A 12,303-nucleotide genomic window follows, 5' to 3' on the forward strand; every position below is an offset into this window, starting at 1 on the left:
ACACACACACACACAAACACCACCGGGCCTCACACCGCCTCCCTTTGCCAGAAATTGTGGGGACCCCTGTGGAGGCCCCGTGTACCAGGCCCCTCTGCCAAGAGGGGCAGAGCAGGGCCGGGGAAGGTCGGGGGAGCACTCACAGGGTGGTCCAAGAGGAAGCGGGCCGGGGCCGAATGTGGTCGTGAGGCTGCAGGGCTAGGGTGGGTGGGAGGCCGGTTCATCTCAGACCCAGCTCTTCGTAGCGAGAGCTCCAGGCAGCGCCTCTGGGAAGGCCAAGGGCGCAAAGTCCACCTTGCACTCGCTGGCTGGAGGGCATTGTTGGTGGCCACCTCTGCCCCTGAAGATGGCACTTCCTACTACTTCTGGTGCCTCCAGTTTACAGGTGGGCCTTTTAACCTCACCCCAGCCCCCCTGAGAAGGGGGCTCTGGACACTCTGGAACATGTGTCCTCATCATCCAGGGGGTTCCCAGCTGGTGCCAGGCCCCCTGGCTGGACCAGGAACGGCAACTGTGGTCATCACTCCGGCGCGTGAAGAGAGCACGGCCTGGAAGGTGACTTTGTGGGGCACAGAGGAGACGTGAGTTCTCAGGCTGAGCCCTGCCAATCATTGCCCTCTACCAAAGACCGCTCCTGCTGGAGTCATGGGTCTTCTTCTCCCACCTGGCTTAAGCTGGACCAGAGTCCACTCGTAGCCGGGTCCTGGGGGTGACAAGGGCCAAGTGCCCCAGGGCAGGACGTGAGCCTCTGCCCCTCGTGCGGGTGGGGAGGAGACAGCACTGTGGGGCCTCAGCTGCACCCACGTTACCTCCGAGGGCAGGTAACTTCTTCCCTGGGCCCTCTGGCTCTCAGGAAGCCGCCCGGTTCCCAGGACCTCTCCCAGGGGTCCTCACTCTAAGTCATGCAGAGGATCTCCCAGACTCCTCAGCAGGCCGTAGAGGTGCTGGCTAGTTCTTCTGTTCCCAGGGCGAGGGGGCCACTCTGAGCCAGGCTAGAGGAGTAGGAGCAGTGGGCCCCGGGCGGCAACCCCCGGAGAATGGAGGCCCTAGAGGGGCTCCTCAGGTGCCCCCTCCACCCGCTGCCTGCCCCCTCCCGACAAGGCTGGGGCACACACTGAACCATTCCTGCGCGACCCAGCCTGCCTCTGTTAAGTGCCTCTGAGATCCAGATCCTTACAATTTTATGTATTTATTAACATTGTCCTTGGTGTTTGTTTTGGACCCCAGAACATTGTGCAGTGTTTTTCTTTTTCTCTCTGTTTTAGTGGAAAGGGCCAGCAAAGCCAGAGCTCTAATGTGCTGGGCTGGTAAGATGATTGGGGTTGGGGGTGGACAGGGAGGGGACAGAGCCACGAGAAGACTCGGCCCCCAGCCTCCCCGCCGTGGCCCCGCTTGCTCTGGGGCTCCTCTGAACAGCACCTCAGGGTGGAGAGGCAAGAACAGGCCTGGGGGCCTGGGGGTCCTACTTAGACTCCTCTACCAAGTAGCTGTGTGGCCTTGGGCAAGTCACCGTCCAGAACTTGGTCCAAAGGGTGGAAGAACCTGGGAGGTCGGCATAGGGAAGGACGTTCTAATGAACTTTCAAACACACAGGGGGTGTCTCCCTTGGAAGGTGGCGAGCGCTGTTTCCCTGGAAAAGTCCGTTCAGGATGTGGATGCCAGACAGGAGGTGGAAGGAATGTGCTGCATCTTACTGGGCAGGGAGGGCCAACATGCAAGGTGCTGTATAATTTAAAACTACCCCTTGCCCATAACAGACATCATTAATCCTTACCACACCCTTGCAACGAGTGTATCACAGGCCGCTCCCTGACATTTGTGGGGCCCAGGGCAAGAGGAGACCCCCCTCCAGGGACCTCACACGCCTGTGTGTGTCTAGGCCTCAAGTCCAAGCTCCATTTGCATCCCTGTGCAAACAGCTTCCCCTTGGAAACTGCCCCTTCTAAACAGCTACCACTTGGGCCTAGGGGTGCCTACATGGTGACCCAGTCACACCTTAGGGGGACTGACCTAGGGAGATGCTACCACAGGCCCTAGATTTGGGACTGTTCGGGCAGGGCATTCTGTGGGCCATTGTACTCATAGTGTAGCCTGCAAGGAGGGAGATCGTGGACCCCGGGCGGGCACATGCCCTTGGTGCAGTGCAGTCCTTGCCATGGTGGGTAGTATGGGTGGAGTGGGGCCCTCTAAGAGCCCCAGCACCCCAGCTCTGACAGCAGTCCTGGCACATTTCACGGGGCAGGGATAACACATGGAAATGCGTGCCAATGCTTCCCCGTCTCTTGCCCATGGCAGACATTGCCAATCCATCCGTGCATTCTCCCCCTAAGAGTCCTTCACATAGCGCTCCAGGTACTGACCTCTGATCAGCTGCCATCACCAGGACAAGGAATCCTAATAAATAGGATAATACTTGGCTGTCTGTGCCACTCATGAAGATGGCAGGGTGATCATAAATGGAAACATCTTTGGTTTTGTTGAGGCTTCCAGCAACAGGGAAATAACATTCTTGGGGGCACAAAACCAGACATACAAACAGCAAGCACCACCACAGACACTTACAGCATTTCTTTTGGTAGTTCTGCCATTTGCTGCGTGAATTGTCATAGTGGGTAATGAGCTGTGACTCAAGGAAACCTCAGCTGGGGGGTGGCCCTGATGAAGTGCAGAGGATTGGGAAGCAGCTAAGTAAGAGGGTTTTTATCTTCTTTTCTACAATTTAAAGTATTATAACTAACAAAGCTACACAATTTTTTTTTGTATGAGAAAACCAGGTTTATCTGCTGTGTCAATTCTAGAGTATTGCAAACAACAAGAGCATAGATTTAAAAAAAAAAAAAAAAGGACAGCTCATCTGGCCGTGCCACAGGAGTGGGCCAGAGTCAGGGTTTGGGCTCCTCTAAGCCCCCAGGCCTCCACCTGTGGAATCCTGCCCCTTTTCCAGTCTCCTGGTGGCCCTCCCATCCCCAAGGGGACTGTGGCCTTGGAAGCCCAGGCCACAGCCCTGACCAAAAGTTACCTACACCCTGCTTAGGATGCAGAAAGCTACAAGAAGATATCAGTCCTATCCTAACAATAAGAATAAGCTAATAATCTACAAAGTCATACCTCTTAGCCCCAGGTGGATTAAATTTCAGAGGGTGACAAGTCCCTAGAAGAGAGACGGCCCATGTGCTCTTCCACCTCTGGCAGAACATGGAAGAGCATGGAAGAAAGTGGTCAACAGAGAAGCAGAAAATGCAACTGAAATTTTAACAGATTTTTAAAGGTTGCGGTGACAATCTGGAATCATAGGGAGCCCCGTGCGCAGGGGAGTCTACACCTACTTGTCCCCTCTTCTCCGCAGGCCTCCTCTGGATGCACGAGGAAGATCTGGGGCAGGACAGGAGAGCCTTGAGAGCATCCCCTGGGGCTCCAACCAAGTTTGAGAGTGCAAATTAAGAAAACAATACCTGTTCACAGTGCATTAGGACATAAAATACCTGTACATGAAAAACGATAACGCCTTGCTGAGAGAAACATACGAATATCTAAAAGAAGCCTCAGTATTGTTAAGATGTCAAATTCTCCCCAAAATGATCTATAAATTTAATGTTATTCCACTCAAAATCCCAGCAGACTGGGTGTTTTTTAGAAGTTGGCAAACTGATTATAAAATTTTTATGGCAATAAAGATCTAGAATATCCAAGACAATTCTGAAAAAGACCAAAGTGGGAGGATTTACACTACCTGATTTCTAGGCTTACTGTGAAGCTTTAGTAACCAAGACAGTAAGGCTTTGGTGTAAGAATAGATGCATAGAACAATGGAACAGAATAGAAAATCCAGAAATAGACTCACACAACCATGGTTGGTTCTCAACAAAGTGCCAAGGTAGTTCAATCAGGACAGGATAGTCTTCTCAATAAATGATGCTGGAAAAATGGAAGATCCGCATGGAAAAAAATAAATCTCAACTTTCACCTCGTATCATGTGCGAAAATTGACTCAGTCAAAATGGATAATCAACTTAAAGGTAAGAACTAAAACCATAAAACTTACCGAGGAAAAACATTTTTAAAAATCTTTGTGACCTTGGGTTAGACAAAGATGGCACGAAAAGTATAAGCCATAAAAGAAAAGCTTGACAAATTGGACTTGGTCAAGACTAAAAACTTCTACTCTTCAAAAGACAGTGGTGAAAAAAATGAGAAGGCAAAAAACAGAAAAGAACGAAACCCCACAAGCTGGGAGAAGATATTTTCACATCGTATACCTGATATTGAACTTGTATCCAGAATGTATAAAGAGTTCTTAACCCCCCAAAGAATGGACAAAAGATTTGGACACTTTACTAAAGATATACAATGACAAATAGATACAGGAAAAGATGCTCAACATCATTGGTTATTAGGGAAAGGCCAATTAAAACCACAAAGAGATCCTACTTCCTACCCATTAGAACAGCTAAAAGTAACAAGATTGACCACATCAAGTATTGGGAGGATGCTGGGCAACTGGAACTCTCATACATTCGGGTGGGAGTGCAAAGTGGTAGAGCCGCTTAGGAAAACATCTGGACTGCTTCTTATAAAGTTGAACGATACACTTACCTACAACTCAGCTGCCCTATGTACTCACACAAGGGAAATGAAAACTTTTGTCCACAAAGCAACCTGTATGCAAATGTCCATTAACAACTTTATTCAAAATAGCCTTCAACTGGAAACAACCCAAATGTATACCAAATAGTGAATGGATAAATAAACTGTGGCATATCCATACAACGGAATGCTACTCAACAATAAAAAGGCGTGAGCCACTCACACGTACGTGCACGCATCAACACACACAGATATTCACAGCGTTCTGCGAAGTGAAAGAGCCAGGCCCCAAAAGACTACACAACAGGTGAGTCCCTTCACAGGAGATTTTGGAAAAGATAAAACCCTGAGGACAGAAAACAGGTAACTAGCTGCCAGAGCTGGGGGTGGGAAGGAGACTGGGAGTGAGCATGAGGGAACTTTGTGGAGAGCTGGAGATGCTCTGTATCTTGATTCTGGTGGTGGTTACACACATTTGTCACACACATTTTCCTGTGTGCAAATTATATCTCAGTAAAAAAAAATAATAATTTTTAATCACATAACCAGGGTAATGGGAGACTTCTGTCACCCAAGATCTCTGTGAAAACGCTGCACTGTTTTCCTGGGGAAAACTCCCCTCCCCCAATTGGACAGGGATTCTTTTGACTCCCAGCATCACCATTTACCAGCTGGGTGGAATTGGAAAAGTTATCTTCCCTCTCTGATCCTTAGACTCTCATCTGTAAAATGGGCGTACTTTTTCCCTATCAGAATTGCTGATCACTCCTTGAGCTGCTGAGTGCAGTGTCTCTGCCTCCCTAGGCTGCAGGCTGCTGGAGGAGAGGCATGATTCTTTTCTTATTTGTATCTTTCTCTCTCCACCCCCTGCCTCCCAAAAGGCCTCAGCAGAGGCCCCCGGGACTCCTGGCTGCGCGCTGCTGGAAGAAATGTGCACGGACAGCCAGAGGCGCCCCGGCAAACCCTCCGCTGCTGGGCGAAGGCCCTGTTCCTGCTGCCAGGACTCCCTGGGAGGGGGTGACCACCAGGGCTGGCGGTGCCTCATCGCTCCCGGAGAGGTGGAGGCAGCAGGGCGCCCGCCAAGCTCAGAGTCCCCCTGGGACAGGCTCAGGGAGGCAGGGGGCCTGGCTCCACACCAGCTCTGGGCCCCACGTGCAGCCTGCCTGGCCACCGCCTCCCTTCCAGCCTCAGCTCCCTTATTTGCAAAATGGGAATACGGAACGACTCACAAGGTTGGTTTAGAGCAAAGGAGGAAGTGTCTATGAAAGTGCTTAGCAAGTGAGGAATTACTATTGTTCCTAAAAATCTGATGATGAATAATAACATTAAAGAGATCTGGGGGTGCGGGTTTCAGTTCTGCCTCACAGGGGCCCTGCCAAAAGCCATCCAGTGGCTTCCATTGCCCTTAGGGAGAAGGCCAAAATCCTTCCCGCAGTGGCCAAGGCCCTGCCGGTCTTCCTCAGAGGATGTTTCTCCAACCTCTGCTTCAGAGAATTTGGTGCACTTGTGAGTTGATCTCCGTGGTGACTGAATAAGGCCTGTCTGCCCCCTAGACTGTGAGCCCATGACTGCGGGACTTGCCCTTAATAAATGCAGCATTTGCAGGATAAACAGGAATGCACAGAGGTGGTGGGTTCCCTGCCTCCCTTCAAAGTCCCACAGGTCTCCCTAGATTCTTCCTGGGGACCGGGCCCTGGAAACCAAGAGGCAGCTGGAAGCCAGGAGAGGGGGTGAAGAGCCCACTGGGCCTTGCAGCTGGAGGTCGAGTCTCCTAGGAGGAGCCTATCACTGGCTGGATCGGTAAGAGGACACTTAGGCCTTCAGTTCATACAAGATTAGCAGCAGGAGAATGTGTAGAAATGTCTGACCCCCTTGTGCAAAGGGGGAAACTGAGGCCCAGAGAGACCAAATGACTATGCCCAAACCAAACCAGTGGTGGCAGCGTCCAGGCCAGGAGTTAAGATTTGCCTATGCTCATGCAATATGTTGCTGACAGATCTCACATCTCCTCTTAGGCCAGTGGTTTCCCACCCTCTGTTCCATCTAAGCTCCAGGTGTTACCATGTGGGTTGGGAGGAGTATAGGCCCTGGTGAGGGAGACGATGCGGGTATGGGCTCAGAAGCATCCTGTGGAAAAGAGCAGAGACCAGATTGCCTGGCTTCCAGTTCTGACTCCATCACTCACTGTGTGATCTTTGGCGAGTTACTTAACCTCTCTGAGCCTCAGTTTCTTCATCTACAAAATGGAAATAATACATATTTCACAGGATTAGTGTGAGGATTAAGTGGTTTATTTTTGCATGCGTTGCATACATATTTGTGGTACGTGAAAAGCCCTTAGGAGAGTGTGTGCACATGCTAAGTGCTACGTAAGTGTTAGCTGCCATTTCCATTCTATTCCTACCTCCCCCAGCTATTCCTACAGCCTCTCAAGGGGAGAGTGGTGGTGAGGGTCACATACAGCAGATGCAGGGGGTCTGGGGATGGCTGAGGGGACAGGAACGTCTCCAGCATTCTGTCCTGCTCTAGGCTACTGAAGTTCAGGAAGTCCGTGTGCGGCCAGGGAGACTCTGAGCGGAGGTGGCTGCGTCCCCCAGGGAGGGCTGGGGGTGGGCACAGGCCAGGTCACACTGTGGAGGCTGAGAGGGTAGAAGGAGGGCGCAGCTGAGAGAGGGTTTCAGCCACGCAGGGATGCTGGGTGGGCACCCATCCCGGGCAAAGGGAGCTGGAGGAGTTGTTCATCCATCTCTGGGCAGTTGGGTGAGCCCTTGGTGACGCCCCTTGGGGGGATGCTGATTCAAGGCAAGGGTCCCCTAGTACAAAGACTGCCGAAGCCTGGGGGCGACGGTTTGTGAGCAAGGGTATTATCTGGGGGCTTCCGTGAGAGCTGAGTGGGAGGTGGCAGTGGGCGGAGAGAGATGGGGAAAGGGGGAGTGGTGGTTGAATGCCAGCGGCTAACAGCAGAGCTCTTCCCTGGGACCCACCCACACAACTCCTGCAAAATCTCCAGAAATCCCAAATGCTCATGATGACTGGATTCCTCCTGACAGTTTGTGCAGGAGCCAAATTCTGCATCTGGGTTGATATGAGGGGCAGAGCTGGGGCCACAGGCAGTGGGCCCTCAAGTCTCTATGTTTGCAGGAGCCCCAGAAATCTTCAAACTATGGGAACTGGGAGGGTTCAAGGATTTCTCACCTGGAATGCCATGGGCAGGGGGACGGAGGGTCACAGAGCCACAGGGGACTAAATACTGGGCAGGAGTCCTGAACCAGGAGCCTGGGATGATTTTTTTTGCTAATATATACTGTACTTGGGTCTGACGCTGGCATTGGGCCAGTTTGCAAGGTGCTTTCACTAAATAATCTCATTCTGTGTTTCATTATTCCACCTTACAGATGTGGACACTGAGGCACTGAGAATAAAGGGACCTGTCCAAGGGAGGCATCCAGAGCTGGAAGGTGAGCCCCAGTCTGGGCCCTGCCCCTAGGAGGCTGGTGAGTGAAGGGACTTAGCCCTAAGTCCCCGGGCCAGGCCGAGACAGGCGAGGGGCATTTGCTGGGTAAGTGGTGAGGAGAGGGGGTGCCTCCCGCCTGCAGCCCCTCCAGCTAGCTCCCCAGGTTCCCGGGGCACCCTCTGCTGGGGTGGGCAGAGCTGGGTGGGGGAGAAGAGGGATGTTGGGGGCAGCCTTGCACCCCAGTTTGGGAGGGCTGGGGCTCCAGGGTGCGTGGGACCCGCCTCGCTGTCCTGGGGAAGGGTGTTCCTCCTGTGGCCCCTTGACCTTCCCACCCACACCGGGCACTGCCAGACTGGCACGAGGCTTCCACCAGGTTGCGGGGTAATAAATCTCACGCTTCCCGGAGGCCCGAATTGCATTACTGCACTTTATCTCAGCGTTGTGCTGTGGGAAAGAAAAAAAAAATCTTTGGGATTCAAATGTATGAAAATCTCATCCTGTTCTAAACATAACTAGGGGAGCTCACTAAAGAAATCTCAGGAGGCTTTGATAGAGCAATCACCACTGACAGAAAAAAATGTCACTGAAAGCAAATGACTGGAACCACTCTTGCCTTCTAAGTGAGCGGCAGAATTTGTATCACCGATAAGGGGGTCTGCACTGCTGGGGGCGCTGAGAAAAGTGAGGCTGCATAAGGGGCCCCTTGTAACCGCGGAGAGCACCCTTAATGCGGAGAGAAAATGGTTGTGGAGACGGGGTGGGGGGAGCCACAAAGACAGAGATGGCAGCGGGGGCAGGTGGGAGCGGCTGGGGGCTTTTAAGGATGCAATTTGCCTAATACGTCTAATACTTAATTGTTCTGGCGTGGCTGTCCCCTCAGTCCTTTGGGAATGTCCAAATTAAGGGCTTTGCGTGAGTCAGGATTTTTGTTTATTTCGGTGGAAATTGAGAGAAATGAACTGATGCATGGGTGAGGATAAAGGAGTGAGCACAGCCCTGGAAATGGGAGGGCAGGAATGAGGAGCTGAGCAGGCAGTCCCCCCCACGCACACACACACTCCAGGAAGTCACAGAAATACTGAGGAGGGCGCCAAGCTCTGCGCAGAGAGTCTAGCCAGTTGAGGACCTCAAGGAGCAGGAACCCCGCACTGACGTCTGGGTTTCAGTAGAGAAATCGCCTCTGCTTTAGCGACTTTGTTGACATGGCATGTATTTGTGTTGGGATAGTTGGGGTAGTGCCTGTCTGCAAGCGTACCCCACTTCTCTCCCATGGAGTCAGAGCCTGTCTGGACTTGGAAGGAGCCTGAAAAATTTCTGGACCCTCAACTTTACAGAATGGGGAGATGGGCCCAGGGAGGAAGTATGTACATTCTCGGGGTCACACAGTGGGCTATGGCAGAGCTAGGTGGCCCCTTTTGTCAAGTGGGTCTCAAACCCAGAGTGAGGGAGAGGCTGGAGTGGCAGGGGCAGGAGAGACACACTGGGGGCAGGGAGGCGACAGGGCCTGGCTGGTGATGGGGGTGGGGGAACTGGCCAGCCACTGCCAGGGTTTCCCGCAGGCTCTGCCCGGAGGTGCCCGGGGGAGCTGGGCAGGAGTGAAGAGACCAGCTCTGGACGTTGCCTGGAGGGAGAAGGGCAGAAAGAAGGCACCATCGCACACCCACAGTCCCTAGCCCCGGCTCTACCACCCCACGCGTCAGCAGAGCATGATGTTCTTCCGTGGGGAGGTGGGTTGCAGCCAGCAGAGTCCCCTCCACCACCACCACTCGGACCCCACGTCGGGGAAGCCCAAATGCCGAGCTCCTGGGTAAGTCCTCACCGTCTGCTCAGAGCCCCTGCCCACCAGCCTATTCTAGGCCTGGAACCTTTGGTTCTGGTGGGGCAACACCCACCTGGAGGTGTCTCTGGTCCCCACAGTAAAGGGAGAGTAAAGGGAGAGGGAAAGAGTGTGGTCCTCCTGGGCCAGCACCTCATGGGTCAGGCCCCACCAAGGCCATGGCAACTGAGCCTCCAGGGCTGCCAGCACCCACCGAACACCTTCTGAGAGGCAAACACCAGAGCCCAGCCTCAGTGAGTCGTGGGGAAGGGTGCAGAGGGTGGGCAGGGGCGTCCTTGGAGGGCTGGCATGGGCATGGATGAGACACTTACAGAGCCTGTCCAAGTCCTAGGGAGCTGTGAGGATGGAATGACCCATTCTCTCTCCCTTCTACCCAAATGGTAGCTGACAAGGGCATGAAAAGAGGACTTTGGTCTCCCTTCCTGCAGCCAGAGAATCTTAGAATAAGGAAATCTTAAAATTTTTGAATCCTAGAATCCTAGAAATACGTGATATTGGGATTCTAGAAATAACTGAAGCATAAGATTTTAAAACACATTTTAATGCACCTTGCTCTTTTATTTACCATCGTATCTTGGAGAATGAGAAAATATGTTAAAAAAATACTAGTAGTTTTCTTTGGGGTCTTGACTCTATATTTTACTTTTCCCAATTTTCTCTATTCTCCAAACGTTTGCAATGAGCATGGATTTTTTTTTTTTTTTATAATGAAAAATAACAACATTTAAAGATAGCACGGTGCCTCTCATTACCAGAGGTGGTAGGCTCTTAAAACTGAGTGGAGGCTAATAATGTCCTGTTGGCTGGGTCAGTCCTTTTTTATTTTCCTCACATGCAAAAATATTGAAAAGTAAGATTTTTGTGTGTGTCTTTTTTTTTTTAATTGGAGTATAGTTGTTTTACAATGTTGTGTTAAAACATAAGATTTTAAAATCAGTTGCTAAAATATAAAAATCTTACACTTGCAGAATCTTAGGAAAAAAGACACCAACCTGCCCAGAGAGGTGAAGCAGCTTAGAACTTTTGGCCAGAGCCTCTCGGAGGACTTCAAAATCACCCGGTCCAGCCCCTCCGTTTATATCTGAGGACTCTAGCGAGAGGGCAGGGACTTGTGTGAGGTCACCTTCTTCTGTGGCTCCCATCTCTTCCAAGGGTGGCAGTGCATCTCCTGGCTAGCAGGCAGGCAGGGGGCCGCGTGATGTTGCCGGCCACTCCTGACCCTTGCCCCAGTGCTGTCTTAGACTGGAGCTGCACCGAGGGAGACGGGCCAGATCCAAGGTCTGGGGGCCTCCAGCCTTGTCTCCATACAGTGTGTCCGTCCACCTGGCCACGGGGAGGGGCCAGAGAAGCCCTTGAGCACAGAAGGTCACAGGAAGTGCCTGGTATAGGGGAGAAACTAAAACACTGTGTTTTGAGTGAATGAATGAATGAGTGTTTGTGATGGTCTTAGTGATTAAGAACCTGGAGTAGGACAGACCTGGGACCTGAGTCTTGGCTGTGCCACTTAAGCACCACATGGCTAGGTGACGAACCTCCCAGAGACGATACCCGTACCCGTATCATAGGTCTGTGAGGACTAAGTGAGATCCTGCCCGATGCCTGATACACAGCAAGTGCTTGCTGAGTGCTAGCTTCGTCGTCATTATCGTGAATATTAGTAACAACAGCAAGCGGCCTTAGGACTAGCACCGAGGGCCAGGCCTCTTTCCATTGCAATGGTGGAAACATCCCTCACTTCTTTTAGCTTGGAAAGGTTGCACAGGAATGATGGAGAGCAGGGTCCGGGTGTCAGGCCGCCTGTCTCTATCCTGGAGGCGGTTCTCAGGGCCCGTGCAACTCCACGGCTGTGTCCACGCCCGCCCCACGCTTGGCAGAGCCCTGATGGGGTGACCAGATGCTCAGGGTCTGTCAGCCCCGACTCGCTCTCAGAGCCCTTGTCGTGGTGTGACAAGCTTTCTCTGGCCATGGCCACCTTCCTGCAAGGGGCCACCACAGCTGTCACCTTAGGAGGCCTCCTGGGGCTCCGAGTCTCCTTGCCCTCGGAGCAGTAGGGACAGGTCTGTGTTGGGGCGGGAAGCGTTTTCCTCAGCACTCTTAGGGTTCCTGTCTGGGTCTGAAAATTAAACCGATAAAGACAGATTTATAGGAGAAAAGCACGCAGATTTGTTTGATAGAAGTTTTATGTGTCATGGGAGCCTTCATAGGAATATGAAGACCTGAAGAAACAGGCCTTAGTGTTTCTCTGCCGGGGGTGATGATGGGTGGGTAGTCGTGCGAGGGTGACGGGTTCAGGACTGTGAGGTGAGTGTAGGAAACTGGGGACACGTAGTAAGGCCTGTGTGTTAGGATTCTTCTCGCTGACCCTTTGTCTTCAGAGATGGAGGCTCCTTTCCTCTGCGTATAAGGGCACCTCTCCCTTGAGGGTTTA

At 52.1% G+C, this 12,303-nt stretch overlaps 1 long non-coding RNA gene across 1 annotated transcript in view; it reads left to right on the plus strand.

Annotated features, from left to right (window-relative positions):
• Positions 1–12,303, plus strand: part of LOC309635680 — a 40,473-nt gene continuing 28,170 nt past the window's right edge. Inside the window, exons 1-3 of the long non-coding RNA XR_014248963.1 lie at positions 1–6,384; positions 7,980–8,042; positions 9,598–9,845. This is a non-coding gene — a long non-coding RNA (uncharacterized lncRNA). The remainder of the gene's footprint in view (positions 6,385–7,979; positions 8,043–9,597; positions 9,846–12,303) is intronic.

This window comes from Balaenoptera borealis, assembly GCF_965194805.1.
Source record: "Balaenoptera borealis genome assembly, chromosome: 10".
Classification (NCBI taxonomy): Eukaryota; Metazoa; Chordata; class Mammalia; order Artiodactyla; family Balaenopteridae; genus Balaenoptera; species Balaenoptera borealis.